Below are 26113 nucleotides of genomic sequence, written 5' to 3'. Positions count from 1 at the left end.
AGATCTAGTGTGAACTCCTAATTTTTCAGATAACAAACAAATTCCCATTGTGATTTTTCCCCTCAAATTTCAAAAATTTGCATGATGGCTAACTAGAATGCAAATTATGATAATCAAATAGAAATATTCCTCCTTGCACAATTGCCAGACAACTTGCAGATGATTCAATTAGAAACACTGACCTAATTCATACGATGTTTAAAGACTAGCAAGACCCATGAAAATTTTACAATTTATTCCTTCAGTCTCAATTGTCCAAATGTTAGGTGAAAGTAATAACCATGAAATGGCTTCAATTATGTAACTATACAATGATTTTCTCCCTTAAGATTCTTTTTGGTGTATTTGTTTTTTATAAACATCCAGTTATCAACCCTAAAGACCAAAATTGTGCATCAATGTTGCATTCATGACTTCACATTCATCTTGCACATATTTACATAACCTTGACTTTGTTTGGATGCCTTTTTTTAGAAGGACGTTCACATGATTTTTATGAAACAGCAATGGACGATAATGAAAAGTTCTCAGAGAATGGGGTATACTCTTACAAAACCTATAACAAATTGTACATTCTCTCCAAGAGAGCAAGGGATTTTATTATTGACAAATGCTTCAATGTTTACATTAATGCTTCAGCGTGTACCTTATCTAAAGAAAGAAAGCATTCTACACAATGGAGAGGCAGCAGTGCTGGATCAGGAAGACGGAAGTCAAATTTTCCATCTAACACTTGCTTTCATGACCATGCGCAGAAAACCTCACATTTCTGAGCTTTGTTTTTCATATCTTTATAAAGGATACAATAACATCCACAGCATCTATTTCATATCTATCTGCTGTGAGGCTCAAGTGAGATGATGCAGTACTTTGCAAACTTTTATGTGTTACTTAAATGCCAGCTGCTTTTGTTATATCCCTAGAACTATCTAGATATTTATGGAACTAAATCTGCCACCCAAGGCACAGTGAACACTGGCAAGATATATTGCCTTTTGAGAAACAATGACCTCTAAGTAGATGTGAATATTGATGTTTAAGAACGAGTTGTGTAAAAATATTTCAGACACATAGCCAAAGTCAAATACAAATACAAATGATGAAAGAATGTTCATGAATGGGTGCTTTCACCTGGCACTGGATTGCATGAGTTGAGAGAATAATTAGAACTTCTAATTGAAAATTTGGCCCTCAAAAATTTCAAGATATTGCTTATGACCATTCCAATGTTCTTTTATTCCTTTTGTTCAGAATGGAGCCAGGAAACAAAAGGGAAAACCTTTTCTCCATCCCTCTCCTAAGACTATTCTCTTAAGTCATTTGTAGTATGGGAAGACTCACTTCTCAAACTGATGAATGAGGAATTTTTTTAGATTACTTTAAAGTGGCATGGGCTTAGGTGACAGAATAACAAAGATAGACCCCTCTTTCACCATCAGTCATATTTTTTTCAGGCACTACCCTGGGTAGCATGGTATAGCATTGGTCTTTGAGATACTCTCAACTCTGACACGTTCTACTCATGTGAGCTTAGGCTAATCACTTAATCTTTTTGATCTTTTGTATCTTCAGCTCTTAGATGGGGCATTTTGATAATGCCTGCCTCACCAGGTGTGTGTGTGTGTGTGTGTGTGTGTGTGTGTGTGTGTGTGTGAGTGAGTGTGAAGAAAATGCTTGAAGACCTTCAAACACCTAAAATATATAAGCTATAATGAAAGGCATGAATTTTAAGTCATGGTTGAGTAGAGATATATTCTGGCTAGGGTCATTCAACAGTCATTCAACAAAATTCTGTAACAATGTGCTAGTATGTGCTGCATAACATGCTATATACTGGGGATAAAAAAATAGACAAAAATGAGTCTTGGTTGTCAACAAGCTCACCATTCTGATGGGAAATATAACATGAAAATGATTTTATACCCACAAAATATATACAATGTAAGTGAGGGTAACAGGGAGTCACCAGAATTTATTGACTTTGAGCTTGACATGATAGGACCTGGGTTCAAGTCTTTCCTCTGATACATATTGCTTGGGTGATCACTTTGTGCCCTTCAGATAGCTCTCTCCTACTATAAAATTGTTGAGAATTTGATAGTCAACATGAGCTGAGAAAACTTGCTCAACAGGGAACTCAGTATGCAAATGAAAACACAGGGTCTTTCAGAAAATTTTGTTGTCATGTTTGTAGACCAAACCCATTTTATTATTTATTTTATCTTCTTCAACTCCCCCTTTATTACTTCACCAGTCTTCCTATTTATTCTGTACCTCATGGACAGATACTTTTCACGGGCAACAAAGTCCCTCAATCCCTTTGGTGCTTCACTGTAACCATCTTAGCTAATATGCATTCCTAGGTAGCTCTCCTGATTTGTTTTCTTAATTCCTGCTCACAGTTTGCTAAATGTTGAAGAAAGTTTTTAAAAATTACTAATTATAAACATTTTAGCTATTTAACCTCACTTGACTTACCAGGGAGCCCTGTGGCAGCTGCAGATAGAGACCATCTGCTTCCCAGTCCCTGTTTCCCCTCAGGGCCTTCTCCAGAGCTCTGAAGGCTGTTATTAAACAAGCCCCACCTGTCAGCTCCTGCCTTTTTCCCCTGGGCACACTTTCCCTTAATCCTCCTGGCTATATGTGAGGCACCCCACACACACAGGAGATAGGATACTAGAGTATTTTCCAACAACAATTGGTCTTTGGCCACTGCTTTCCTAGCTGCCCCAAAGGCAGCTAGTGGTGCAGCGGATAGAGTTTGGATTTGGAGTCAGGAAAACCTAAGATAAAATCTGGCCTTAGACTCTTAATAGCCTTGTGACACTAGGCAAGTCACTTAACCACTGCCTCAGTTCCCTTTTCTGTAAAATGGCACCTATCTCTATACTTTCGTATCTTGTCCATATTCTTCCATAAATCTTTTAGAGAGGAGTTCACTCTAAATGCTAAGTGTGTCTTGGTAGTTTCCACAACATTGTGTGAACGCCCATGGCCAAGAAGGTTGTTCGTTGGTTACTCCTCATTCTCACCACATAACCAGTACTACTTTCCTTCAGGTCATATATCACCCCACGCCTCTTGGTTCTGAGGACAGAACAGGGCTATATTTGTCAAAAATAGTTCTCAAACCTTAAATAAATACTAGTTATTATTATCATCTTGGTAGTCTTGCAGTAAATAAAAGGAAATTAAGGTTAAATAGAAGAATGACTCACAGATTCTCCTTAGAGACATAAAAAGAATTGTAAATGGTTTATCATGAATCAAAATAAGAAACATCATTTCATAAGATTCTTGGTTAGTTTGTATTAAGATGCCCATGGTAAGGTTTTATGGGAAAATCAACTTGAAAATGATTACAGCTTATGTACCAATGCCTTTTTTAGTAGATAAAGAGGCACAGAAACTCTAGAAAAAACTTAGCAAGACCCACTTCATTAAATCAATCCAGACTTTTAATATTCAATGACTGCATTGTGAGGGAATTTAAACAGCAAGCAGTAGTTGGGAATTGGGTGAAATACACTGACTCCATCTTGTGACTCAATTCTGGGGCTAGCTCAGTTCCCTTTCTATTCAATTATGGAAATGATGAGAAAACTTTTATTGAACTGTTTGAACTTAGCCCTATGTGACTGGGAAACTGGACCACCTTTACCTGTTTCTTGGGGACTTAGGTTATGCCAACCAGCAACCCAGTCAGATCCCAAGACTGATGTAAGGAGTTTTCTCACAATTATACATCTCAAGAAGCCCATATATCTTATCTGAAAACTCACCCCTGTACTGGTCAATCAGTTATTGTTTCCATCTTCCTTTTTTTTGAATACTGATATTTGGAGAGAGTGGGACATCTCTTTTTCTGATTTCAGGGAATTGCACCTGTTCACTCTTCGCTTCCCAACTTGGAAAGTCCCTGCTTTTTCCTCCAATGGGAAATCAGACTACTTAATTTTGTATTTAGTTAATTGTTTTCTTTTAATGATTTGGTATTACTTGATTAATTTTTTAATGAATAAAAATCTGTCTCCCTCTGTTTTGTGGCTCTTCAATCTGATTGTGGATAATCCATCAAATGAATGCAGATCACAATGCAGATCACAAAGTACAATCTGTACTTTTCCATCTTTTCTTGAGCAATCTATGAACTTTCTAGATGTGGAAACTGAGGCACAGAGAAGTGCCCAAAGTAAATTGTTCTGTTTTGTTTTCCTCTTTAAAGGATAAACTCTTTGAGCCAAAGGGGTCATGTTATTTTAAATTAAATTTAAATTAAATTAAATTCTCAATTAACATACACCCCCAAAATATCATTTGCATATACAAAGTAGAACATAAAAAGTATTCTACATGAGCTATGAATTCCTATTCCATATTTCTTGTTTTAAAAAAGATATAACATATTCAATATGTTCCTTTCAAAGCTGTCATCCTTCTCTGTGCCTACTTCTGAAATTGTTTCTATCTTCTGTGAATTTTTAATGACGCTGGTTCCTTATGTTCTTTTTTTAATTGACCTTTCTGTTAAGACCACATGTTGTAACACCCAAATTTTCCCAACCCCAAATTGAAAATAAAAATACCTAGAAGCAAATAAGAATAGTCAAGTAAAATAAATCCACACAGGGGCCATATTCAATAATTTATCTCTGTGCCTTGAAAGTTGGGCAGCATATTTCATCATAGGTCCTCTGGAGTTGTGGATTAGTCATTGTTTTGATCAGAGTTCCTAAGTCCCTTAAAGTTGTTTTTCTTCACAATGTTGCTGGCATTATAAAAATTGCTCTCTTGCTTCTGCTTACTTCCCTCTGCATTATTTCATACAAGTGAAACAGGTAACCTGACCAGTGGGAACCCACCAGAACATGTTTACTGTCAGATAGAAAAGGTTATGAGAAAATGCTATCCACATCCAGAGAAAGAACTATGGAGTCTAAATGCAGATAGAAGCATACTACTTTCACTTTTGGGGTTTTATTTTCTTTGTCATCTTTTGCCTTTTGTTTTGATTCTTCTTTCAGAACACAACTAATGTGGAAATATTTTTAACATGATTGTACATGAATGGAGATATATACATACATATCTATATATAGATATATCTATATTTATCTATTTTATATATCTACATATAGATACATACATGATTGCTTACTCTCTTGGAGAAATGAGAGGGGAGGAAGGGAGGGAGAAAAGTTTGGAACTCAAAAATCTTACAAAAATGAATGTTGAAAACTATCTTTACATGTAATTGGAAAAAATGAAATACTATTAAATGCCAAAAAAAAAAAAAAAAAAAAAAAAGGAAAAGTTTAGGAAACTTGCTTCCATGAAAGCATAATGACCTGTAATGGAGGGCCCTAGTATTCATGCCCCAGGTATGCCTCCCTTAAAGCCAGTAAGAAGCTATGAGCACATGGCCATGTTCTTTTTTCTCTTGCTATTTTTTTCTGTTCTTTCCTGCCTTAGGGGAAGGACATTTGGAGATGGAATGGATTCAGTTACAGCTCTGTAAGCTTCAGTAGGTCAGGACAATAACCAGAGAGCCAGGAATAGGAGTCTAGATCAGAATTTAATAGACAGCAAAACCTAAAAGTGACTGGGACTCAGCCCACTTGTGAGCTGATCTCACAGTCAAGACATTGGATCCTATGAGAGGGAAAGATATATCCATTAACTATGCCATATTCAGATGTGTGATAATATAAAATTGATGAGACAAGTGCTTTTTAAGTATGAGCCCACTTTACCAAGAAATCTGAAGTGGTATAGAGGAAGTGTGTGCCCCTAGAAATTGGAGAAATAGTTCGTAACTTACTATTACCATATCTTACTTATATACTTACTGTACTCTTACTATATCTCAGTAAATATCTTTTAGAAAAGTGAATTACTATTAAATTGCTTAAGTGCTAATGGCTGGAAGCTATTCATGATATAATGGAGATACAAGTTAAAACTGACAAGAGATATTGATGAACCCACCAGAATGGTGGCTCAAGTTGAAAGTATAGAAATCCCCACTCACCTAAAATGCTGAAAAGAAACAGTAGTTAGCCTTGACTTTTGGTCTAGGAATAACCAAGTCCCTTTTGACACCTTTCAAAGGGGGTCAGAAATTGTTAGACCTCTCTCTGTCTCTAGGAGTAGGTGAGAAGGCAATTTCAGGAGGCAATTAGTGGATTCTTTCATTTTTCAATTGAAATAGTTATGGACAATTATTGTGATTTCTTGAAGTCTCATGTCTAAACTGATTTGCACCGTCTGATTATTTTTAAATTATCTTCCCTTGATTATTTTCCATGTTGGTGCTTTTGATAAATTTTCTCCTTTTTTATCTTTTTATTTTATTCTGATTCTTGTTTTCTCATGGAATCATTGATTTGGGGGTGTATTTTAATTTTTAGTGATCTGTTGCTTGGATATGGTTTACCACTTTATGTTCTAAGCTATCTATTCTCCTTTAATTCTTTCCTCCAGAACTTGTATTTAATTTCTTAATTTCTTGCTTCATTTCTTTCAGAGATTCCTGCTGTGTTTGTGAAAAATGCACTTTTTCTATTTGAGTCTATGCTTACAGTTGTTGTGGAGTTACTTTCTTCTAGCAGGATGGATTTGGGGGCATCTGTCCATCCATAATAATCCTTTGTAATAGTCAATATCTTTTTTCCAATTTATTCATATCTCCATCTTTAGTTCATGATTTAGGGCTTTGTAGCAGGGCTAGGTGCCACTACCTTTTGTGCTTTTGAATGGTGTGGTCAGTACTGCTTGATCTCACCCTATTTCTGACCTCTAAACTTTGGGATGTGTCCACACTAAGGAAATTGCTAGGTTTTTTTAAGGTACCCCTCAGTCTTTAAGGTTTAGAGTGCTAGATCTTCACTGGCATCAATGGGCATGCTCTTTGTAGTCCTGGGAGCCCCTGGACTACTGCTGCCATGCCTAAATTGGTTGCAGCTGTTTCAAGTTGCTTCCAAGGTCCACAATGAGATTTTCCAAACAATGAAATTTTCTGGTACGTTCCCATTATTTTTTGCCTTTCATACTTGATATCCTTGTGGGATATAGATGTTTTTAGTCTAGCTCCAGTAATGGCAAGAGACTTCTGTCTTGATCTTTGCTGTATTGGTGTTGGATTTTTAAATCTTTCCTTTTGCCTGTGGACCTTGGCTGACTTTTTATGTCATTCTGGAATGAATAAAGTCACATACTATATATATATTCTCATTAGATTTTTAAATCATTATTCAATATGCTACTGTTTTAGGTTTGTACTTGAGTAGGTATGTAGGAGTTGTCTATCTTTATTTAAGCAGTCATTATAGCCAGAATTGCTGCAAATCATGTTTTTCAATATTCTGTATCTTCTTATCCAACCTGTAACTCTAATATGAAAAGTAGGCATTTAGGAAATGATTTTTTGTGGTGGTGAGAAAGAAAATGAGTACACATAACTGTTGTTTTAAAAATTAATTGATGACTGATATTTTAATATTGAGGAGTAAGTTAGAAAAGGTGCCATAAGGGACATTAGACCATTCCTGGAACTAAGAAGGTCTGAATTTGAGTCCTACCTCTGACATACTGGCTAGGAGAATACCATCAATTTACTTCACATCTCCTCCCAGTACTCCCACACAACTTTCTAAGACTAAAAATGCCAAGGAATTGCTGATCTATTTTGATTAGAGGGAGACTCGAAATCAGGATTTCCCTAAACTAATGAGATCACAAATCTGAACAAGAACAACAAAAAATTAAAGATAAAAGGAAAATAGCTAGATATGTCAGGTTGTTTGGTGTCAACTGAAAATAAATGTTTGTTGACTTCGCTTAACTCCTACAAATGAAAAAATGAGCATCTAAAAATGAGACAGAAACCTCACTCCTTCAGCTAGGAAGCAGTTTGAAACTATACCCCCTCTATTTACAAGTACTGCCAAAAATTTAATTTTGGAGAGCCTTCTAGAAGTTATTATATTTAATTAAAACTATATATTGATTAAAATAAATATTTTATTAAGAGTTTTCTATTTTTATTTGATAGTTGCCATTATACTCTTTCTATTTAGGTTACAAATGCACAAGGTAACAAATGTCATATTGGATATACTATCCCTCCTAGCTGAACAGTAACAACCTTCTCCAATGCCTCATCATTATTTGAAGGTGAATTTGGGTTCTTGAAGACTTTGCAAGAAGAATGCAAGGTCCTGTAGATCTTTCCAATATAGAAAGACTTCAAGAAAATGCCTGAGAATAAGGAATATATCTTTCATCCAAGTATCAATGTAGGTACATGCACAGATCACCACCAGAAAGCTGGTTATCAAGTAATACCTTCCTGAGCCACTTCACCTCACAATAACAAAGTGTAGCAAAGGATATACTAGGACTGGCCATCAACACAACACTTAAGCAGCTTTTGTAGCAAGGAGTGGATTTGCTGCATCTCAATCATCTGACCTTATCTCTGCTTGAAGTAAACACTACATAGTTTTTAAATGGTCACATTTTTACCAGATCCATACGTGATTATAGAACAAAAGAAGCTATGGGGTACATGTGGGAACTAGACCTATGACTGCACTCATTAATACCGTGTTTGATCCATTGGTATGGTCACTCATTAATTCAGAGCCATTTTGAGTGAAAGTTATCTCACAATAAAAGTCATGTCCTTCCTGATTATTTTTAATGTTCACTTATTCTGCGGGTTTGCTCACGTTGCATTTTAACAACCCAACTTATAGCAATATTCATATGGATCAGAAGTAAATGAAAAGTGCAACAACAGTCTCAACTTCAGAATTTGCATTCATATGTTTTTAAGTCTTGTTCTAACATGCTAGAAAGCTTTTGAATATTGTCTGGCAACAATCTGTTTGTACTTTCTATGCATCAGCCTCACTAAGCAGGGAGACGAATGAATGAACATATGAATGAATTAAAAAAGCATTAATAAACCCATTCTATGGGCCAAACACTGTGCTAAGGGAACACTGGGAATACAAACAGACAACTTGAGACAGTCCATTCTTTCAATGAGGTCTGTAATTATTCAGAAGAATTTATGTTATGCATACAAGGCAAAACATAGCATTGAAAAACCTCCTGGCCCAGGTAAGACTTATAATCCAAGTTCCAAAGCCCATTAATGTAGGACTGTATCTTCATTGGGGGAAATCAAAGACTCTGTACCTAGATGAGGGGCAGAGCAGAGTTGGCATGAGCCAGAGAAAGAAGAGCTCCCGTCTTTTCAGTTTCTCCATGATCTTCAGTTACTTTGAGTGCTTCTGGCTTCCAGCTTCAAGACAGAAGTCAAGTGATGCTTACCCCACTTCAGGGCAACAAAGTGGTACAGTAAATAGAGCACTGGGCCTGGACTGAGGAAAATCTGAATTCAAATTTGGCCTTAGACACTTACTAGCTGTGTGACCTTGGATGAGTCACTTGACCTCTATTTATCTCAGTTCCTCATCTGCAAAATGAAGAAACGCTGGAGAAGGAAATGACAAATCACTCCAGTATCTTTGCCAAGAAAACCGCAAGGACAAAGTCCAGGGGGTCCTATGGAGTCAGACACAATTGAACAACTCAACAACAGCAACCCTACTTTCAGGTTGCTGCTGAGGAGAGAACAAGACTTTGAAAAGTAGCTGAAATGAGAAGAGGACCTGGCAGTCTCCATAACATTCCCTATCCCAGTTTGCTACACTAGAGCCTTCAGGGAAATTGTCCTTTCACATGAGATTTAGGACTCTCACTCTCTCTGTGTCTCCCTATCTCTCTGTTTCTGTCTCTCTGTCTCTCTCTGTTTGTCTCTGTCCCTCTCTCGAATAGAGATATCTCTCTTTCAGTGGGAGACCTCCTTTATACTGTACAGTTTGGTATATATTTTCCTATTTATATTTTCTCTGATTTCTGCTTTTTATGATTTGACTTAAATAAATGGGCTCCTTAGATACTTAAATTAAAAAAAAGATCCCCTATAGACTAGACTCTGATTTGTAGTTCAATAGGTAGCCCATAGAGCTCAGTCATCAGTATATATGTCTTGGATGCACACTGAATAGAGATGATGAATTGGGCCCAGAACTGAATAAGAGATAACATCAGAGGTACACATTCCTTTCTAGCCTGCATTGCTGAATGTCCCAGCTTTCTCTGCAGTGACCTCATGCCAGATACCGTCATCTCTATAATGCCCCAGAAACCTCTTCACCCTGTAAGTTCACTCCACCCCTGGACTTTACGCATTGGAATGCCCTCTATCCTGAAGCCTCTCCCATTGATTGGCTGGTTCCTCCCAGAACCTTCATTTTAAGTACAACGCCAATGGTAGACATGTCTTCATTCCTCTCCAGGTTGTACTCCTGATTTCCTGAACTTTCTCTGAAATGCTCCCATGCCAAAAATTTTACCTCCTCTCTCCTCCCATTTCTCAGTACCAGTGTTCTACTCCCTGTCAGTGCTGTTTAGAGGGACCATCCTACCTCATCCAAATCCTGAAGGTTACCTCTTGACAAAGAGCAATTGTGTGCCCTAAACACCGTTCAGCTAAGGTCCTAATCTCAGAAAAGTTCAACATATTCTAAAAACTCTAGGTTTTGCCCATTAAAGTTTTTGAAATGACTACTGCCTCAAACTATTACTCAAATCGCAAAAGCATTATTTTAAAAATAAAGTTTTTAAAAAGCAATTTATTTTGAATTTCCTTACTTTGATAATCCTTTTTTAAAAATTCTTGAAAAGAGTCAGGGGATATTTCGTTTTTGTATTTTTTATTTTCTTTAGCGCTCCTTAATCATCCATCACATCCAACCTTACAAAATCATTGATAATTCGTTGCTGCTCCCACTAAGAGATCTCCACAATTATCTCTAACAGTGCTGTATACCTCATTTGCCCCACTTCAACAATGAATGTAATCAAAACAATTTTTCTATCTAACCTCATTGATTATTGCCAAATATTATGGATCTGGCCTAACTTGTTCAGTTCAGTGATTCAGTCTTGGGATTATAATGTCATGAGATAGGTGATGGAATAGAGAAAGCTTTACAGCTGAGCTTTCCCAACATTCCCCTTTAACCAACTTTAAAATAACAGCTCAAATCAAATTTTAAAGCAGCATAGCTAACAAAGTATCCAGGTGAGACATTTTTCCAACTCAAGACTCTTTGGGAAGTTAGAAGGAGAGGTCAGTGACACTGAGAACGAGGTGGATTGGAGTGAATGCAACAGCACCACTGGTGGGTAGAAGCAGCAGCAGCAGCAGCAATTTCAGGAACTCTCAGTCCAGACACATTAGGGGATTGGACAACTGTGCTAGCACTGGGACAGGACAAGGTGTTGTTTGGCAAATTCATTGCCCATGTCCACTTCTAGGTTGAAGTTCTGGTGGGAGAGGAACACTAGCAGTCTCAAAGAACAAAGACCCTGAGCAGCAATAGTGCTTGTCACTAGAAGGGATCAGTGAGTCCAGAGTGCAGACCAAGAAAACAGTCAAGATCTTGAAATGCTTAGATTCGTAACAGAAAGAAAGAATAAATTTAAAATCTCCAATTAAATACCAAAATGGAAATCCTGAAAATCAAAGGAGAGATTGATAAACCTGAAAGTTTAAAAAAAAAAAAAAGCATTGAACTAATAAATAAGACTAGAAGTTGGTTTTGTGGGAAAAAAATGGTTAATATGATTAAAACAAGAAAGAAGAAAAACAATTTATTAAAATGCAAAATGATACCAAAGCAGCTATTAGGAGCTATTTTGCCCAATTATATGTCAGTAAAACTGACAATCTAAATAAAATAGATGAATATTTACAAAAATATAAACTGTCCAGATCAACAGAAGAGGAAACAGGATACTTAGATAACCCTACCTTAGAAAAATAAATTGAAGAAGCCCTCAATGAACTCCCTAAGGAAAAAGAATCCTTAGAATCAGGTGGATTTACAAGTGAATTCTGCCAAACATTTAAGGAACAATTGATCCCAATATTACATAAAGTATGCAAAAATAGATAAAGGAGTCCTACAAAATTCCTTTTAAAATGCAAATATGTTTTCGGCACCAAAATTAGGGAGAGCAAAAAGAGATAAAGAAAACTATAGGCCAATTTTCCTATTGAATATAGTTGCAAAAATATTAAATAAAATACTAGCAAAGAAATTATTGCAACATATGTCAGAGATCATATGCCATGACCAGGTGGAATTTATACCAGGAATACGGGAAAACTCTGAGGATAACTGATTAAATTGGTAACAAAAAAAATCTCCAAATGTATAATTTACAGATGAAGAAAGAGCTTTTGACAAAATACAACACTATTTCTATTATAAATACTAGAAAACAGGCATAAATGAATATTTTCTTAAAATGGTGTTGTATCTATCTAAAACCAAGAGCATCCATTCTCTGTAATGAGGATCAGCCTTTCCGTTAAGATTAGAGGTGAAGCAAAGATTTTCATTATCACCACTATTATTCCATATTGTACTAGAAATGCATGCTATAACAATAAAACAATAAAAAGAAATTGAAGGAATGTGAATAGGCAGCAAGAAAGCAAAGCTATCACTCTTTGCAGATGATATGATAATATGCTTAGAGAATTCTAGCGAATCAATTAAAAAACTTATTGAGACAATAAATAACTTCAGGAAAGTTGCAGAACATAAAACAAACCCAGCTAAGTCATTAACATTTCTAATTCCACTTAAAAAACTGTAGACATGTATAACTGATATACTGCTTGCCTTCTCAAAGAATGCGGCAGGAGCTAGAGGAAGGGAGAGAATTTAGACCTATTTTTTTTTTTAAAGGCACAACTCAAGTGCTAGCTTCTACAGAAATAATTTTCTGGTTCCCTCCAGCTGCAAGTACCTTCTCTCCCTCCCCAAACTACCTTGAATTAATTTTTTTTGAGGACAATCACAGTAGAAACTTGTTCTGTTTATTTCTAGCAATTGTGTTGATAAAAATTAAAAAAATTAATAGTGGCATTATTTGTAATAGCACAGAATTTGAAAAACAATCTGGTCAGTAATTAGAAAAACATCAGAATAAATTATGGTATATTGAAAAAAATTGAATATCAAAGCTGTAAACCAACACCATACATGTGAAGAATTCCTTTTGAAGCCTCCTTACCTTAGCTTCCTTCAAGGCTCATCATAAAAGTCCCTTCCTACAAAAAGTCACTCTGATCCCCATAGCTATTCATGCTTTTTCTCCACTTCAAATTAAATCACATTGATTTGTGTTCGAGCCAAAAGAAAATTTCTTAATAAGCTTCAAAAATGCATGTCTTATGTCACTCCTATACTCAATAAACCACAGTGGCTCAACATTAACTGTAGGAGCAAATATGTGCTCCTCAGTTTGGCATCAAAATCCTTTCATGAGCTGGCTCTAACCCGCATTGCTTCCCTTTGTTCACTCAAGTCAAATTTATCTTCTTATTGATTCTTAGACAAAAGATCATTTTCCATTTCTGTGCTGCACAGGAATGTGCTCATGCCTGGAATGTACTTCCTCCTTGCCTATGAGTCTTAGAATCCTCACTTTATCAGCTTTATTACACACACACACACACACACACACACACACACACACACACACACACACACACATCCTCTGTCTAGAGAGGATATAAGTTCCTCAAGGTCAGAGGCTTTTGATTGTGTTTTTTAAAATGAACCATGTAAGTGGATGATTTTGTGTAATTTTCTTTTTATTATCTTTTACTTATTTATTATCTTTTTCTTTTAATTATATACATATATTATTTACTCTTTTTTCTTTTTTCTGTTATTTATTTTTAGTGTTCAACATTCACTTTTATAAGATTTTGAGTTCCAAATTTTTCCCTTTCCCTCCGCTTTCACCTCCCCAAGACAGTATGCAGTCTGATATAGGCTATACCATATACAATCATATTAAACATCGTTCCACATGAGTTATGTGATTTTGTGATTTTCTTAACTTGTATGTTTATTTTTGTTGATAAGTATGAATTTATCATTGTACCTTTCATATAAATAAAAGTAAAAATGATCTCCAAAAGGTAATAGCTAATTTCTTTCCCTGGCATGCATTAAACACATATGTCTCTCTGTCTCTGTCTCTGTCTCTGTCTCTGTCTCTTTCTTTCTTTCTTTCTTTCTTTCTTTCTTTCTTTCTTTCTCTCTCTCTCTCTCTCTCTCTATCTCTATCTATCTATCTATCTATCTATCTATCTATCTATCTATCTATCTATCTATCTATCTAATGAGAGATTATGCCTAAATCTTAAACACTGAGACATAAACATATTGAAAAGAAGATGCCATTGATTGTATAAATAGACAAGATATCTAATATTCTAATTGATACTGTCCTCAGGCCTCCCTGTCATCTCAAAGTTATGGTGAAGTATCAAAGATGTTCTGGAATTAATAATTAGATGAGAGGACGTTTTTAGAATATAAGTAGGAGGTAGAGAGTGGGGGTGGCAAAGCAATTAAATATGCGTCTGAGGAGGGATGAGGGAGAAGGCAAGTAAGGAAATAATGGGAGATTTAATAGAACTATTCCTAGGAGTTTGGTGCCAATAGAGTCACATCTGAAATATCCAGTTTGCTAAATCAAAAGGGCCCCTAACTTCTCCCATGAACTATTATAATACATTCTTAACTGGTATCCTTGTCTCCAGTCTTTTCTTCCTCCATCCAGACTACACAGAGCTTCCAAGATGATATTCCTAAAACATAAATCTGACTATATCACTAAGTAAACTTTCGCCTACCTATCATCTCTAGGATCAAATATAAACTGCTGCTTGGGCTTTAAAGCCCTTCATAATCCAGCTCCAATTTCTCTTTTTAGGCTCATTATGCATGATTCTCTGGCATGCATTTTCTCACCAAGCTGGTCTTGTTTCAATTCCTTACACATGACACCCTAACCCCCAACACTGCATTTTTACCCAGGTAAATGTCTGGAATGATCTCCCTTCTTACCTCCTCAGTTCCCTTCCCAATTTAGCTCATGTAACATCTCCTAGTTGTGGTCTTTCTTTGTATATATTTTGTACATATACATATTTATGCACATACATAGGAAACATATATGTGCATATATGTGTGTATACCTGTCTTCCCTGAAGGAATGTAAACTTTTTGAAGGTAAGAATAGTTTCCTTTTGGTCTTTGTATCCTCAATGTGTAACAGTGCATGACAGAAAGTAGAGGCTTCATAAATCCTTGTTGATCATTATTTTGCTTATTATTTCAAGTTCTGTATTTACAGGGCATGAGTCTGAAAGAGAAGGAAACAGTTACATTTTTGGTCCTTGTTCTATTTATTAAGTAATTAAAGAAATTCCAACGTTCACAATCTCAAAAACTCAGAGTTAAAAGACAACTTGGGATATCGAGGTGCTGCAGTGTATAGAGAAATGGACCTAGAGTCAGGAAGATCTAAGTTTAAATTCAGCCTCAGCCTCATGTACTAACTGTGTGACCCCATGCAAGTCACTTAATTTGGACCACTTCAAAAAAAAAAAAAAAAAGATAGAGAACTCAATGGTCATTTAATGCAACCTACCACTGAACAAGAATTCTTTGCATTTATCAATGCAGGGATCTAAGACAACTCCAAGAGACTCATGATGGAAAAGGCTATCCACATTCAGAAAAAGAACTATGGAGTGTGAACACAGATTAAAGCAGACTATTTGTTCTTTCTCTCTCTTTTTCTTTCTTCATCATGGTTTCTCCCTTTGGTTCTAATTCTTCTTGACAACATGACTAATGTGAAAATATGTTTAATATGAATGTATATGTAGAGCCTATATCAGATTGCATATCATCTTGGGTAAGAGGAGGGGAGGGACGGGGAGAGAATTTGGAACTCAAAATCTTTTGGAAGTGAATATTGGAAACTAAAAATAAATAAATGTTTTAAAAAGTAATTCTTTGTATTCAGCAGTTTTTGGCAGAAATACATGACTCTGGAGACACACTTGAATAGACTAGTATTCGAAGGATGAATTGAGAAATAAAAATAAAAACAACTTAGAGGTTTCAGACCATGCAAATTGGAAACAACAAAAGAGTAAATTTTAGAAGGGCTGTGAGAAGACAGATATACTAATACATTGTTGGTGGAATTGTGAAGTAGCCCAAACTTTATAGCTTTTGATGGCGAGTTTTGCAAGAAAAGTGGCTAAGTTGTTCATATTATTTCCCTTTACCCAGTAATCATATTACTAAACATACATCCTAATACAATAAAAGATTATAATAAAAGTTTATGATATGCCACATATATTTACTGATTAGTTGATTGATATCAAAGCGGCACATTCCTTGGTAATAATGAATAAGATAAAAAGTAGTGACATACCGATTGGAGAATAGCTGAAAAAAACATCGATATGTAAACATGACAGAACTTTAGTGTGCAGTAAGACATGACTAATATAAAGAACCTAGAAAAACACAGGAGCTGTGTCCTATGAACTGATATAGAGTGGGATAAGCAGAATCAAGAGAATAGTATAGATAACGACTATACCAATGGGAGTGAAAAACTGATAAAAAGAAATTTAACTCTAATGGAAAAGCCTGGGAGATCCCAGAGAGCAGAGAGTGAAACATATTTCCTTCTTCGTGTCAGAGGACTACTTATGAATTGATCCTTTGCTGATGAGAAAATCTCTTTCTGATTGCCTCAAAATTCAATCCCTGTAGGCTTCTTTGAAGGTAATTGAGTTCCAAAGAGATAGAAAAGAACTTAGCGAGGGTTTAAATTACCAGGCTGGAAGCTACAACAAAGCTGGAGGACCTAAAATACAATTTACCCCAAGGCATATCAATTGATGCAAAATTGACTTTGAAATACAATTTTTTATCCTATTAGCTCTGTTTTCTTTGGCCCATAGATAAAAAATATGCGCTATAAGTTGGTGCAGTTTGGTTCTTGAAGACATCCTTAAGTTCTGGTCTATTGTTAGATTTGTAAATTCTATTGGTAAAATATATACTGATATACATTCAAATATATACTAATAGGTAATATAAAATATACTGTCAAAATATAATGTATTATATTAAACATATAACATGCAATATGTTAAAATATATAAAATGTTATATTAAAAAATTTAAAATATAAAATATATTATGAACACAATACATGTATGCAGCTATGATCAAGTCATTTATCCTCTCTGAGTGTTAATTCCCTTATCTGTACACAGGAATATTACTGACCTCACAGAGCTGTTGTGAGGATGAAATATACATTTTATATATATATATACATATATATATATATATATATGTATATATATATATACATTAAGTACACTATAAACTTTGAAGCGTTATTTAAAGGTCAATTATTTGATTATATATTAATAGACTAAAGATTGAAAATCAAATATAGATAAACTGTATGTACCATATTCCCTAGTATACAAATCTGTTAAATAAAAATGAGCTCTCTAACATGCTCCTTGTGATCACTATTTCATTTTCTACATATTTACTAATCATCTCTTTAATCATTCTAAAATTTTAACTTTAGAAATAAATTTAGAATTTAATCAAAGCTAATCTTGCAGGTAAATATTTTTCAATTTCTATTCTCTTCCCTTTTATGAAAACTAGGGTCAGCGTTTGTTCTTGTCCTACCCTATCTCTGTTCTCTACTATGTTCCTAAGATCACCAACAATGATAAACATATATCAATTCTTGCTGTATCACTAAACATGTATCATTTGGATCAGGAGACTTGAACTTAATCAGGGCAACTAAGTACTCTCTCACTACTTCCTTATTTATCTTGGGTATCCACTCCCTATTAGTCTTCCTTCCTTCCTTCCTTCCTTCCTTCCTTCCTTCCTTCCTTCCTTCCTTCCTTCCCTCTCTCCCTCCCTCCTTCCCTCCCTCCCTCCCTCCCTCCCTCCCTCGCTCCTTCCTTCCTTCCTTCCTTCCTTCCTTCCTTCCTTCCTTCCTTCCTTCCTTCCTTCCTTCCTTCCTTCCTTCCTTCCTTCCTTCCTTCTTTCTTTCTTTCTTTCTTTCTTTCTTTCTTTCTTTCTTTCTTTCTTTCTTTCTTTCTTTCTTTCTTTCTTTCTCTTTCTTTCATTCTGTTTTTCCAGTCCAGAGATCACTTTTTTTGGAAGAGAAAACAAGGATAAAATAAGAATTGTGTAGCTCCATCTTTTTTCCAGTATCAGTTATCATTCCAATCACCCTAAGCAGTAAGTTTTGGGGGGATTCCTTCTTTTTCCAGTGTAATTAATTTTCTGAGCAACAAAATCTTTTCGCTGTCCTCAGCTTCCTGTCACTCTTCCTATAGGATCAAGCCATTCTTTTGTATTCATCCTCTTTTACAATTCCTTGTTTCCACCTTCTTTTAAAAATCTAAGTGGATTGGGATGCTCCATGAGCAGCCATATGGGTGTCATTAGACAATGGTTTCCTGTCTTCTTCATTGCAATTGTTTCTCTTACTATCTACTGATTTCATTCGTGAGAGCTTCCTATCCCTCCATGTTAAGCTCCCTCTTGTCATCTCTAAAATTTTGGGCTATAAAATCACACTTATCTTTTTTCTCTGATCACTTTGAAATGTTTTTTTTTTCTAATTCATGTTGCATGTCTTAATAATGTTTCCAGCTTTCCTTTCCTGATCACAAATTCTAGAATGTGGTGGTCATTTCTCTCAAAGGTTGCCATCATTTTCAGTCAGCCAGTTAACACTGATTAAATGTTTGCTCTGTACTAGACACTGTGCTAAGCACTAGGGATAGGAAAAGAAGGAAAATGAAAGTCCCTGCTTCAAGGAGCTCACAATCTAATGATGGAGACTATGGGCAAGTCAACACACATGAAAGGGACAAATAGGAAACAAGCAATGAGCTAGAATTAAAAGGGATTAGAAAAGACTTCCTGTAGGAGGCAGTATTTTAGATTGAAAGCCAGGAAAAGGAAAAGGGGATGGAGGACATCTCATACATAGGGGACAGCCATGAAAATGCCTTGAGTTGAGAGATGGAGAGTCATGTTTATGAAAAAGCAAGGAGGCCTGTGTCACTGGAGCAAAGAGTATATGAATAAGATGTAAGAAGACTGGAAAAGGTTGTGGAGGTCAGGTTTTGAAAAGGCTTTGAATACCAAATAGACAATTTTATGTTTGACAGGTGATAATCTGTCATTGGAGTTTACTGAGGAGAGGAGTGACATAGTCTGACCTTTGATGTAGAAACAATCTCTTTGGTAGCTGAGTGGAGGATGGACTGGAATGGGGTGGGGAGAGACTTGTAGTAAACAGGTCACCCAGCAGGCCATTGCAATAGTCAGTGCATGAGGAAATAAGAGCCTGCACCAAGGTGGTGGCAGTATCAGAAGACAGAAGGGAGCATACGGCAGTACCCTCAACAGTAACAATAACGTCCTGAGGAGGAGAAAGTTTCTAAGGAAAGATAATGAGGTCAATTTTGGATGCATTGATTTTTAAAGGTCTAGTAGGCATTCAGTTCAAGATGTCTGTAATGTTAATTAGAGTTAAAGATCTTTCTTGCCCATTAACAGGCCTCACCTGAAGCCCATTAAGGGCTTTAATTAAGTTTTTGTTAATTTCAATGAGGCATTGAGTCCGGAGGGTCATGATGCTCTCTGGCTCTGAAAAGTATATATGTACTCTGAGATGAGGTTTTGCTTTGGGGGCCTGGAAGAAGGCTTATGTGCCAGATGAGATTCTGGGTAGTCATTAAGGAGTTCCCCTCCCTCCTCCCAGGTTTTGAAAACCCAGACGTTGGTGCTTCTTTCTCCGGTAAATATGTATGTATGTAATGGTCAAACAGTTGGATCTGTCTGCTGATCTGTGATGTATATATGCTTATAGTCAGACAGTTAGAAGCCCTGTCTATTGATCTCTATTTCTCTGTTTGTATTTTCTGTGTTGGTGAATGTAATTAAATTAGATTGCTGATCCCTCAAAAGTTGCTTTCCTTTTAGAAATGCAGATCTAAGAACCTGTACAGCAGGACCTCCTGTGTATGCCAGGGTGCTTGCTGCTACAATATCTGAAAGGCAGTTTGAGATGTGACACTAGAAAGGTTAGGAATGGATAAGCAGATATGAGAATCATCAGTATAGAGGTGATGATTTATCCGTGGTGGCTAATGATATCACCAAGTCAAGAAGTAGATAGAAGAAAGAGATGAGAGGCCAGGAGATAGCCCTATAAGACACCAATGGTTAGTGGGAATGACCTGGATGAAGATCCAGCAAAGGAGACTGAGAAAGAGCAGTCAGATAGGAGAAAAACCAGGAGACAACGATGTCCCCCACACCTAGAGATGATAGAGTATTAAGGAGAATACGGTGATTGACAATGTCAAAGGCTGCAGAGAGGTGATGAAGAAAAAGGATAGGGAAAAGGTCATTGGATTTGGGAATCAAGAGATCGCTGGTAACTTGGGAGGAATCAGTTTCTTTCAATGATGAGATCTAAAGCCAGATTGTAGATAGTTAAGGAGAGAATGAGAAGAGGAGTGGAGGCACTTACTATACATGCCTTTCTCAAGGAATTTATCCACAAAGGTCAGGAGACGTATGGGATAACATTTAGTGGAGATGTAAGAATCAAGTAAAGGTTTTTGAAAATAGAAAAAGGGTTGTTTGTAGGCAATATGGAAGGAACAAACAGAGAGATTGAAGATAAATGAGAGACTGAAGCGGGGGCAATCTGATGGAGGACATAAGACATAATGCAATTTCTCATACAGGCAAAGGAGTTTGTCTTTCCAAGGAGCAGGGTCATATATTCATATGCGACAGAGGTGAAGGACAAGATACTGGCAGAAGGCATTTATCTGAAAGAGAAGACAACGTCCTCAGCAAATGGCCTCAGGTCTTTTTCAGTAAATTGAAGCAAGTTTCTCAGTTTAGAGAGAAGGAAATCCCTCAAAGTTTCAGGAGGAATGAAAAAAATGGGAAGAGTTGTTGTAAAGAGTGGAATTAATTGATAAGTAAATTCTAGAAGGACTGTCTAGTGAGAGTCAGAGCCCAGTTGAAATTACGTAACTTAAACTTATATTTGACCCCTTCAGCATGGTTCTATGATTTTTTTTTCTGGTGATATTTTATCACCAGTGGTGATAAAATAAATGGTCAACAAAAAAGGAGAGTATAGGATTGATCTGATTCACTAAAGGGTCAAAATGGAATGGACAGGAGAGTGACTAGTGCAGAAATGATGATCTAGGAGAGAACTAAGAAAATGGAGGTCACAGCATGGTGAAGCAGTAGGATTTGGTATGGGAAGGCAAAGGGAGAGCGGGAAAAGGGCATTGTGTTCAGGTAAAGGATTTTTAGTGTTCTTAAACATGGAGGTAGCACATTTATGGGTGATGTCAGGATCAAAAGTATGATCATCTTGGTATGTATGTGGTTGTGGTGGGATGGAAGAGTAGGTCATGAGAAGGTTGAGAAACTGTGAGGTTAAGGTGTTAACGGGAGTATTTAAGGGAGTATGCTGAAAACCCCTACTACGAAGGCAGGGATTAGGAAGGAGAAAAAAATCATGAGCCAGGTACTGAACTCATTGAGGAAGGAAGAAAATTGTCCTGGAGTTCTGTAGACAATAGCTACTAGGATTTTCTTTGGGTGGTAAATGTGCATTGAATGGATCTCAAAGGAGATATTACTGAGTGATACTGGTAGGGAGATAACCTTAAAGTAGCCATGGGGAAACAAGGAGTATCCCAACTCCTCCACCTTGACCAGTAAGCTAAGAGGAATAAGTGAAAGCACAGTTAGTGATAGAAAGACTGGCCAGAGAGGCAGTTCTAGCAGAGGGAAGAGAGGGCTCAAGGACAGCCAGGAGATGAAAGGAGTGAGAAGAGATTAAGGATGAAAGCAAGTGTTTTGTTGCCTGAGGAGGAGACATTCCAGAGGACACAGTGGAAGCATTTGGTTGGTCCTTTGGGGTGGGTGGGTTGAGGGAGATAAGAATAAGGAATGGGGGGAGGACTGGGGGGGGGGGTGGAGAATAGACTTTGGATCATGACTGGTGGCTCTCGGAATCAATATGGAAGTTTGTTAATCAGCAAGTGAAAGGCACCTCTCCTCTTTTCAGCAGAGGATGGAGACAGCATGAAATGGAAGGTGAGTGGTCAGAAGAACCAGCTCCTCCTTCCGATGGATTGTCCTAAACGATTTCCCTCAGTCTTGGTTTTCAATTTCCTTTTGAAATGTGCGTTACCTTCAGTTTTCATTTATTTTCATTGAGCTTCTGTGCTTCTGGACATTGAAAGCTGCGTACAATTATTAAATGTTAAAAATGTACTCTTTTTGCACATCTTCTTTGTAAACTCATGTGAACTAATTATAATCATCCAAGAGCTATGGAGTTATTGAAAGCTCAAATTTCACATTCTCACATTTATTCTCACAACATTCCTTGAGGTAGGAGACATTTTACAGATGATGAAACCAAGGTTCAGAGAATTTAAATGACTTGCCCAAGGTGATAGAGTTATCTCTCCACCTAGGTAGCAACATTTTTCAGTGTTAGTTTCATGGGCTTCCATGACCAAAGAGTACAGTTCCTAGTGGCCAGCCACCTAGTGTGTGATAAGCCTCTCTGTAGTAAATGAAATAAATGAAAGGACAATTACATATTTTAAAAAATTATCCAGATTAGATACTTACTCTTTAGCTTAGTTGAGGAAATTGTTTGGCTTCACTTAATATGGAAAGATATAACACTTTGCTTGACTTTATATGGAGAGATATAACTTAAGCGTAAACTAGGGCTGAAATCTGTCATCCTAACCTGGCCTTTATTGCTTTATCCACTAGTCTGCAATTTTTCTGATAGGAAATTCCAATAGATACAGAGGGATACAAATACCAAAACATACTGACCATAAAGTTTAGAACTATGAAGCTTCTTTATGTGGCAGAAACCATTTATCTGAAATGAGGCAGAGGGGAGAGGAGAGGGCCCGCAACAAATGGCCTCTTTTTTTCAGTTAAATGAAGCAAGTTTCTCAGTTTAGAGGGTGGATGAGGGAGAACTCTCAAAGTTTCAGGAGGAATGAGAAAGTTGAGAAGAGCTGTGATGGAGAGGAATAAGTTGATAAGTAAACTCCAGAAAGATTGACTAGTGAGAGTGAGAGCTCAATTGAGGTTATGTAATACAAATTTATAGTAGACCCAGTCAACATGGTTCTGGGTACCTTAGCTCAAAGATATGTGCTGTTGTTCAGCAGCACATCATAGGAGGCGGAGGTGTGACAACCACTGAAGGGGCACCAGCCTCTTACTTTGGTCCAGACACAGAAAAGTCAAGTGACCTGTCTGAGGTCACACAGCTAATGGCAGAACCCAAAATTTTTTCTCCTAATTCAATTACATTAAATGCATTGTTGACACTTCCAAACCTAAAATGAGGAGGCAAAAATCTCAGAAGTATTATGAAAAAAAATTTAAACCCATCATATTATGAGTTTATTAGAAACCTTTTTAAAAAAAATCCAAACCCTGACATATAGCTCAGTGTTTTGCTTAGCCGGAATTATTTTGTTTAAATACCTCCCCTCTTTACTTGAGCTGCACAGAGCCCACATGTGTATATCATTTTAGTTTGTAGACAACCTCTGGATTCAGAATTTTAATAAGAATAAGAATAAGGTTTAGGCAATGTTAAGCCGAAATCCACTTCCTTCTTGACGAGTATTTTCCTCCTACCAAATATTCCTTTTCAATAATAAAATAAAACACAAGAATATTAATCAAACATGTTATCAATAGATTCTACCTGTTACATACATCTATCCTAAAGCCTTTCATATAATGTAGTATTTGAAAACATGCTTGTTTTTATTCTGACCTTCATTGTTAGACAGTAAGCCAATCATACCCCCAAACCATCTACACTGGTTTTGTACAGTTAATCCAAAAGGAGCATTTTTAGGTACAAACTTCTGTCTTTTACAGATTTAAAATTTTTTTTAAAGTAATTCTTTTTTTAAAGCAGTTTTTTTTTACTTCTCATTGACTCATATCTGTATTTACATCCCCAAAAGAGTAAAACACATACAATAGTCAAAGTGACCACAAAAAGCTCATGGAAGCGATGTGCAAGCATGTCCTTGGGTTAAGAGTTAATCAACTCTTTCTCTACAAGTCTCTCAAAACCTTTCCAGTGGATGTAAACACTTCAGTTTCTTTAAGTCCCACCACCAATCAAATTTCTAGCATTGAAACAAAACAGGAATAAGGGCCAGCATGCTTAGGAAAATATTTTGAAAAATATGTCAATGTAGTATTTGCAATTCCGGAAAGGGAATGTATTGGGGGGAAAATGGAGAAAGTCAATGATCACTTCACGGTTCTATTTCTTTCTCTCATTACACTTGTATTTTTCCCTTCTACGCTACACATTATGAATTCTTGAAATTCCTATCCCTAACCTTGAAGAGCAAAAAGCTTATCCTTCTTAAGATACCTCCCCTGAAGTCCTTTTAAACCTTTTGCAGTCATTTCATAATAGCAATAATAAAATTAATAACAACGATGACATAATAGTAATTGATGTGCCAGGTCTAATCTCATTGGTTGGGTGTCCATCGGTGAGGCCCCAGTTTTCCCAGGATTTTCTTCATAGGCCTGGAGAGCAAAAGAATCAGCCCCTGGCATTGTACTTTTTGGTTTACAATTCCCTTAAGAGCTTTTAAAGACGCACCTCCAAAGGACACTTTACAGTATGTATTTAGCACCCTGATTTAATGTGATTCCAAAGTTTACCTACAGAACAATTTCACCACCTTCTCCTCCTAACAACCCCGGACTCAGGGAAAACCAGAACCTCAATTTGCAATAAAGGCAGGAAAAGACCCTATGGATCACAGGCGCTTTTCCACCGCTGCAATACACCTCTCCATATAGGCACACGGGCGCGCTCACACACGCACACACACACACACACACACACACACACACACACACACACAATGTGCCCACTGTGTGTGTAATATATATGTGTGTCTATATACATATTTATAAATTTCCTCCAAGCACAAACGGGAGGGAACGTTCCCTCTTTCTTACCTTATAATAAGGTAGGACACTGAAAGCAATGACCTTGCAGCGAGATTCATCACCTGGTAGCAGCCAGCAACTGCTCCTTGTCCTTGGGTGTCGGGCAGAACGTGCAATCAGAGTGACCTCCAAGATATCACGGGGTACAATGCGAGCCGAGTGGGAGCCCCAGGAATCACGGAGGGGAGGCAGCCCGCACAGCCACAGGTCATTTACTCCCCCCTCCTGTGTCTCCACTGGCAGGAAAGCTCTCGGCTCGCTCTTGCAGGTTTGGGAGTGTGTGTGTGTAGGCAGGGGTGCCCATCCGCTGCCAAAGCTTGGCACGCAGAGACTGAGATGACCGAGGCTGAGCCTGCCGCTGCTCCTAGCTCCCTTTTCCTCCCTCCGCCTTGCCTTCAAAGAATTAGTGCAGAGGAGGATTTTCCACGTGCCCGCCTACAGATCAACCTGGCAGGAATCTCGTCACCCTACCCCTATCACATCCCCCTCTGCCTCCCTCTGTCCTACAGTTGAACTCGCCTAGTCAAGAAGCATATGGAACACTGGCCCGCCACGGAGGTAGAGGCAGGCGGAGTGGCAGGCTCCGCCTCCTTGCCAACCCTTTCAGACTCTTCTGCTTTCTGCTTTCCCAGGAATCGATCCTGATATTGCTGGGGAAACAGCAGCCTACAGCAGGTCTGGTCTGTGGTCAAGGACCTGTGACACCCACAGAGAGTAAGGGGACACAGGGACAGAGACAGCCTCAGCAGGGATTCCGTGCTTTTCTACCTTTCGGTCTCCAGACTCCATGTCTGGGATCTTGTAACTGTCAGGATACTTCTCGTAACACCCTGCGCACCGAAACTCTAGAGAGGCAGCAGGTTGGGGTAACAAGGTTGGAACTGGAGTCAGGAAAATGGGGTCGGAGTCTCAGATAGGCAGGCAAGTCACTGCTAACCTTCGGTTTCCTCATCTGTAGAGTAAGGATTAACAAGGTTGTTGTAAAGAACGTGCTT

General features: G+C 37.3%; 1 protein-coding gene across 1 annotated transcript in view; it reads right to left on the bottom strand.

Moving 5' to 3' along the window:
* GPRIN3 (GPRIN family member 3) overlaps window positions 1-25698 on the bottom strand; it is a 64794-nt gene extending 39096 nt beyond the window's left edge. The window contains 1 exon segment of the mRNA XM_072625309.1: window positions 25128-25698. The gene's annotated coding sequence lies outside the window, so the exon portion shown is untranslated.
* Between the last annotated feature and the right edge of the window lie 415 nt (window positions 25699-26113).

The sequence above is a fragment of the Notamacropus eugenii genome, chromosome 7, assembly GCF_028372415.1.
Source record: "Notamacropus eugenii isolate mMacEug1 chromosome 7, mMacEug1.pri_v2, whole genome shotgun sequence".
Lineage (NCBI taxonomy): Eukaryota > Metazoa > Chordata > Mammalia > Diprotodontia > Macropodidae > Notamacropus > Notamacropus eugenii.
Note: the sequence above shows the minus strand (reverse complement) of the source record. Positions and strands in the feature narration are given on the sequence as shown.